Raw genomic sequence first — 8,310 nt, forward strand, 5'->3', positions numbered from 1 at the left:
GGATGATTTGACTGAGGACTGGTGAACCGGATGGCTGCACCAGGCTCCAATCTAATTTGGCAGAGTTTCTACAGCTGGATGTCCTTCCTAACGCCAACCACTCCAAGAGTTTAGTGTGTGCTTTTACGTGCCACCAGCACGAGGGCCAGTCACACGGTACTGGCAACGGTCACGCTCAAAATGGTGTTTTTTACGTGCCACCTGCACTGACATAAATACTTTTCCGTCTCTTCAGACACATAACGAGAGATATGTTCACAGGGAGAGAGAAAGAGAGAGAGAGAGAGAGAGAGAGAGATTGCAATTTATTAATCGAATACGATTGACATAAACACTTTTCCCTCTCCTCAGACACATAAAGAGAAACAGGCTCACACACATAAACAGAGAGAGAGAGAGAGAGAGACACAGAGAGAGAGAGACACAGAGAGAGAGAAAATGAAAGAAACATTAAAACATCTAATGTCAAATAAGTCAGCATTGAATCAGCAGCGCCAAATAAGCAGCACCAAAACGGTTGCACCAGAACATCTCATACCCACATAATTTATAGGTCTCACACAACTTTTTAAGCCCATGATTTTATTGATCACATAATTTTTCTAAATATATAACAAAACATCTGCTAAATGTGAATTGTTTATCGATTTGTCTTTTGTGTTTTGTTGCTTTCTTACTTTAGTCATTTGACTGCGACCATGCTGGGGCACTGCCTTGAAGGGTTAAGTCAAACAAATCAACCCCCACCCTCCACCCCAGTACATTTTTGTTTTTTTTTAAAGCCTGTTATTTATTCTGTTGGTCTCGTTTTGCCAGCCCGTAAAGTCATGGGGACGTAAACAAACCAACACCAGGTGTGAAGCGGTGGTGGGCGACAGACACAAGCACACATAAACATATATACATAACGGGCTTCTTTCAGTTTCCATCTACCATATCCACTCACAAGGCTTTGATTGGTCTGAACCTATGGTAGAAGGCACTTGGCAGTTCACTGCCTTAGTAGTAGTAGTAGTAGTAGTAGTAGTAGTAGTAGTAGTAGTAGTAGTAGTAGTAGTAGTGGTGGTGGTGGTGGTGGTGGTGGTGGTGGTAGTAGTAGTAGTAGTAGTAGTAGTAGTAGTAGTAGTAGTAGTAGTAGTAGTTATAATTCTTTCTACTATAGGCACGAAGCCTGAAATTGTGAGGGAGGGGGTAAGTCAATTACAATGACCCCCACACCCCACCCCACCTGCCAGTGCTCACCTGGTATTTATTTCCTCAACCCTGAAAGCATGAACAGCAAAGTCAACCTTGGAAGAATTTGATGAGAGAAGGATAACATACTTCTAGGCGTTATGCCACCTTAGTAGTAGTAGTAGTAGTAGTGGGGGGGGGAGTAGTTGTGGAGGTGGCAGCAGCAGCAGCAGTAGCAGTAGTAGTAGTTGTAGTAGTAATAGTAGTAGTAGTAGTAGTAGTAGTGGTAGTAGGTAGGTGTAGTAAAAATCATGATAATTCTTTCTTACTAAAGGCACAAGGCTTCAAATTTTGAGAGAAGAAATTAGGTCAATTGCATCAACCCCAGTATTTCACTGGTACTTATTTTATCTATTCTCAAAAGATGAAAGGCAAAGTGGACCTCAGTGGAATTTGGACTCAGAACCTGAAGATAGATGAAATGCTGCTAAGCAATTTTGTACGGCGTGCTGATGACTCGACCAGTTTGACGCCTTAATGATAATAATAATAATAATAATAATCCTTTCTACAAAAGACACAAGGCCTAAAATCTTGGAGACAAGGACTGATTGGTCAGTTGAAGCTTAGACAGTGTCACATGACAGTTAGATGGTGCCCTGGAGCCTACCGGTGAGTATTTAAAGGGAAATTTGGCAAGACGGTCATTCACTCACTGACATTCGTTGATGCTGCATCAAAGAAACCAAAGAATGAAAGAAAAAAAGGAGAAAAATGAAATACACTCAACACCAGAGCTGAAGACAACTCCAAAAGGAGAGGGCCCCACCACATTGAAAATGGTAGAGGAATAGGGGCCAAAACTGGACGTGGTTCTTCCTGATGATGTCTTTAGCCACTGGATCCTATAAAGGAGCTGTTGAGGGAGCAAACCACGAAATGTGGTTGGAATTCCTTGACCCCAGTGCACAACTGGTATTTATTTCATTGACCCCCAAAAGGATGAAAAGCAAAGTCGACCTCAGTGGAATTTAATCTCAGAGTGTAAAGACGGACAAAATGTCCCTAAGAATTTTGTCTGGTGGTCTAACAACTCTACCAGTTTGATGCCTAAATGATAATAATGATAACAAGAGCACTCAGAGAGCGCAAATGTCCACCAGGGCAACACCAACGTCCTCTCAACGATTAGCCAGAGATGATTTTTAAAATGAGAATAACTGAAATAAACTCAACTGCTCTCACAAACGAGAATACTAAAAATGAACCCCACCGCTCTCAAGAATTAAGTTACAAAAAAAAAAAAACAGGGTAATTATCCAGAATCCTTGTCTGGTACTGGATCAGTCCCAAAATCTAATTGGTTTGTGCCAGTCACGAGGCCAAACATCCCTGTATGTTTCATCCGAATCCATCCAGTGGTTCTTGAGATATCTTGTCCACGGTCAAACAAACACAACTGAAAACAATACCTCTGCCTTAGTGAAGGCAGAGGTAATAATGGTTTCAAATTTTGCCACAAGGGCAGCAATTTTGGGGGAGAGGGTGAATCGATTGCATTGACCTCTCCCCCAGTGTTCAAATGGTACTTTTTTTATCGACCCAGAAATGATTAAAGGCAAAGTCGACCTCGGTGGAATTTGAACTCAGAACATAATGGCAGATGAAATACCACTAAGCAGAGTACTAATGACTTTGTCAGCTTACCACCATAATAATAATAATAATAATAATAATAATAATAATAATAATAATAATAATAATCGTTTCAACTGGAAAAGCACAAGGCCTCAAATTTTGGGGAAGGGATTAAGTCAATTACATCGACCCCAGTGCATAACTGGTACTAATTTTATCGACCCTGAAAGGATGGAAGGCAAAGTCAACCCCAGCAGAATTTGGACTCAGAAGGTAGCGTCGGCTGAAATACTGCAAAAGCATTTCACTCAGTGTGCTAATGATTCTGCCAGCTCATCGCTTTCATAATAATAATAATGATCATAATAATGGTTCCAAATTTTGCCACAAGGGTAGCAGTTTTGAGGAAGGGGATGAGTTGATTACATCGAACCCCAGTATTCAACTAGTACTTATTTTTATCGACCCCCGAAAAGAAAAAGGACAAAGTCAACCTCAGTAGAATTTCAAGTCAGAATGTAGCAACAGGTGAAAGACGCTAAGCATTTCGTCCAGCGTGCTAATGATTCTGCCAGCTTGTCACTTCAATAATAATAAGAAGAATGATGAGGTGGAAGAAGAGGAGGATGACAACAACAATAATGATGACACTGTATGATGATGATGATGATGATGATGATGATGATGATGATGGCAATGATAACTAAGACGAACATGATGACAATGATGATGGAAACAAAGGCAATAATCATGACGATAATGATGGTGATGATGATGATGATGATGATGATGAAGCAGGTGATGACGCCGATGATAGTGGTGGTGGTGGTGATGGTGGTAGTGGCGGCGGTGGTAGTGGTGGTCATGATGTTGGAGATGATGAAAATGATGATGAGGATGATGATGATGATGACAACAGCAACAATGATGATGATGATGATGATGATGATGGTATTGGTAATGATAACCTTGACTACAACTATGAGGTCAAGATGATAGTGATGATAAAATTGACGACGATGATGATGATGATGATGATGATGGTGATGTTGATGATGATGACAATGTCAGTAATTATGTAATCGCCAAGCTAAGACAGTTCTGCAACTGGCAGCAAATGGCCAACTTAGTCGTTGACTTATTTTCGCACTGTCAGCTGCACCATTGCATGTGACGATGTACTCGAACCGTTGATTTCCTGTTGCTCTGCTGGACAGACATTCCACTGCACGACCCACCTCCCCCAACCTACGCCACCCCACCACCCCACCACTTCACCTGCACAAATTAATTGACAAATCTGCATTGTATTTTTTGTAAATATTCTGCAAAGAGTTGGACGGACACACAGCTAATATATGCATACGCATGTGCATATCAACTTGCACATGTGCAGACACATATACACAACATATGCACATACACACACACACACATACACATACACATACACATCACCGTACACTTACATACACACATGTGCACATGCATACACATACACACCATGTGCACATTTATTTATTACACAGACGCATACATGCATGCATATCATATATACAATTATATTATACATATGCACAAGTGACATATAGATATATATTTATATATATATATATACATATATATATATACATATATATATATATATATATATATCTGTACAAACACATATATACATGCTGAAAGACACATCCACATACATGTATGTATAGACATGCACACAGTGCATATACATGTTTGTACACATACACATACAGCTATGCACGCACAAAATCAAACTCATACATGTTATTAGATAAACATCTGAAGCAGATACATAAATTCATTTAAAAGCATTTTTACATACACACGTGGTTCAACTTTGAATGTCAATATATAGTATGAGCATGTGTGTGTGTATATATATCTTTATTGTATTCATGTGTATCATTGTAGCCAAGGTTATCATCATCATCATCATCATCATCATCATCATCATCATCATCATCATTATTGTTGCTGTTGCCATCATCATCATCATCATCATCGTGTCATCATTATTGTTGTTGTCATTCTCTTCTTCCACCTCATTTTTGTGTACAAATTTATACATAATTTTATACATACAGGCTTGGCTGTGTGGTAAGAAGTTCCCTTCCCACCCATATGGTCCTGGGTTCAGTCCCACTGTGTGGAACCTTGGGCAAGTGTTTTCTACTATAGCCTCAGGCTGACCAAAGACTTGTGAGTAGATTCGGTGGATGGAAACTGAAAGAAGCCCATTGTGTGTGTGTGTATACATATTCTTTTTGTTTTCTTTTTATTTGTTTCAGTCATTTGATTGTGGCCATGCTAGAACACCACCTTTAGTCAAAACACATCGACCCCAAGACTTATTCTATCAGCTTTTATTACCGAACTGTTAAGTTACCTGGATGTAAACACACCAACATCAATTATCAAGCAATGGTAGGGGAACAAACACACACACACACGAACATATATATGGTGGGCTTCTTTCAGTTTCCGTCTACCAAATCCACTCACAAGGCTTTGGTCAGCCCAAAGCTATAGCAGAAGACATTTGCCCTCGGTGCCACGTAGTGGGACTGAACCCGGGACCATGTGGTTGGAAAGCAAGCTACTTACTACACAGCCACTCCGGCACCTATATATGTTTATATATATATATCTATATATATATATAGATATAGATATGTTTGTGTGTGTCCACCACCACTTGAAAACCAATGTTAGTTTGTTTACATCCCTGTAACTTAATGTTTCAGTATGACACCAATAGCATAAGTACCAGGCTTAAAACTTTTCGAGGTGTTGCCCCAGCATGGTCACAGCCCACTGAAACAACTAAATTGTAAAAGATGCACACATATATTTATAAACATACATCCATATATCTTTATGCACATTTAATGTATATGTGCATGTGTTCAAGTATGTGCACATGTGCATATATGCATATATTAGGAACAACTTTTCTTAAAGATATATTAAAAATATGACTTTTCCCACATTTCCCTATAAGACATAGTAATTTATTTGGAAACATTATGAATGTTTCCAGACTATCTCAGTTTCATTATCAGGATATGAAACAGTGTTGGTTTCTGTCTGTACTGCCTCTTTTACAATGAGTGACTTTTTTATGCAGGCTTTATTACCAGGATTTAACAATTAGAGCTTCACATCATCCACAGCATGGATTTTGAATGTTAGAGTTACACCTCATCAGTCAAATATTTATCTTGTTTGTGACGTGTGTTTGCTGCTTGTATCCATATTTATAAGTTCAACAGTGAAAGTGGAAGTTTTAAATTCATGGTCTAACTCTTACATTGATCTTATGAGCACAACATTCTCTTATACACATACCATGCATTTACAACATGGACTGATTGCAACGGTTGACTCCATATATATATGCATAAACATCGTCTCCTCCTCCCTCCTTCATTGGACACGAAACTCAGCTTGTGAAGACTTATTGGGGCAAGCGAAATCGGGATAGCACCTGTGCCCAACGTCGCCTTTCTGGCACTTGTGCCCATGACATGTGTAAGGATTTTCGAGCGAGATCGTTGCCAGTGCCACTGGACTGGCTCTTCTGCGGGTGGCACATAAAATACACCATTTCGAGCATGGCCGTTGCCAGTACTGCCGGACTGGCCTTCGTGCCGATGGCACGTAAAAGCACCCACTACACTCTCGGAGTGGTTGGCGTTAGGAAGGGCATCCAGCTGTAGAAACTCTTCCAAATCAGATCGGAGCCTGGTGTAGCCACCTGGTTTCACCAGTCCTCAGTCAAATCGTCCAACCCATGCTAGCATGGAAAGCAGACGTTAAACGATGATGATGATGATGATAAACAATGGAGGATGCACAAGAAGTGTAATAGAATCGCAGGCAGGCTGACTATGGAATTAATATTTATATGTAGCAGGTACACAGAGGCATTAAGTATATATAGGAAGCACCTGAGAAAAAATTCTCTGCAGCATTGTCTCAAAATGTTGATTATTATCATCGTTATCATTTAATGTACACTTTCCATGCTGGCATGGGTTTGATGGTGTGATTGGAATGGGTAGTTTAGAGGATTATGTCAAAATCTAATGTCTGTTTTGGTATGGTTTCTACAGCTGGGTGCTCTTCTTAATAACAACTACTTTACAATGTGTGCTGGGTGCTTTTTAAGAGGCACAAGCTCTGGTGAGGTCATCGAGTAACCTGTAAGACAAAACCCGTCAACTGAGTGGAGGTGGGAGTAATATTGAGGGAGGTGGATTTGTACCTGGTGATGAGAAGTGAGAGTATAAATAGAGGGACAGAAATGAGTATCTTGCAGTAGAGGAGATACATGGCTACTGCACTCAGTAAAAGAGAAAGGAGAGAGAGTGAGAAAATTACTTAGAAACTCTATTATTCCAAATAAACTACAAAGGACTTATATGGAAATGCAAAAACACCCTAATAAAAAAAATTAACTGGAACACAGTCGTGTTTTTTTTTATATAATAATGATGAAAATGATGTGTAAAGGAAAATTGGTGGTGTGTGTGTATGTGTGTGTGTGTGTACGTGTGTGTGTATGTGTATGTGTGTGTATGTGTGTGTATGTGTGTGTATGTGTGTGTGTGTGTGTGTGTGTGTGTGTGTGTGTGTGTGCGTGCAACTGAGAGAAGTTAGGTATAAGAGGAATTAGATGCAGTGTGCAAGAGAGAAGACTACGCTCATTTGGCCATGTGATAAGGATGGATGCCAACAGCTCCATAAAGAAGTGCTTTTCACTAAAAGTGGATGGAACTTGTGAAAAAGGGAGACCCAGGAAGACATGGGATGAAGTACTGAATGACAATCTCAGTGCGCCGAACCTTTCTGGCTAGATGATAAAGGACCAAAATACCTGCCACCTGGCTGTACTCATGACAGCTCGTCCTTCACAGCAGAAGTGTTAAGGCTGTTCCCCCTGGTGAAAAGAATTGGTCTGCAAGAGTCTTGTGCTGGTGCCACATAAAAAGCACTCATACCGGTGCCACGTAATAGTGTTTGTGCCAGTACCACGCTAAAAGCATCCAGTACACTCTGTAAAGTGGTTGGCATTAGAAGGGCATCCAGCTGTAGGAACGAAACCAAATCAGACTGGAACTTGGTGCAGCTCTCTGGCATGCCAGCTCTGGTTAAACTGTCCAACCCATACCAATATGGGAAATGGGCACATTAAAGAAGGATGATGATGATGATATATATGTATTGAAGGCACATGGCTCAGTAGCTAGAGCATCAGGCTCACAAATGAGTTGGCCCCAGGCTATAGTAGAAGACACTTGCTCAAGGTGCCATGCAGTGGGACTGAGCCCAGGACCATGTGGTTGGGAAGCAAGCTACTTACCACACAACTACTCTTGTGCCTTGGTGGTTCCGCTGTATAAAATCTATAAATCTAGCGAGTGGCGAGTAATTGTAGGAAGACAACAGAGAGAGAGAGAGAGTGAGAGAGAG

General features: G+C 40.5%; 1 protein-coding gene across 3 annotated transcripts in view; it reads left to right on the top strand.

Annotated features, from left to right (window-relative positions):
• LOC106870606 (short-chain dehydrogenase/reductase 3) overlaps positions 1 to 8,310 on the top strand; it is a 91,301-nt gene that overhangs the window by 77,860 nt on the left and 5,131 nt on the right. The window lies entirely within an intron of this gene.

The sequence above is a fragment of the Octopus bimaculoides genome, chromosome 16 (genome assembly GCF_001194135.2).
Source record: "Octopus bimaculoides isolate UCB-OBI-ISO-001 chromosome 16, ASM119413v2, whole genome shotgun sequence".
Taxonomy (NCBI): Eukaryota; Metazoa; Mollusca; class Cephalopoda; order Octopoda; family Octopodidae; genus Octopus; species Octopus bimaculoides.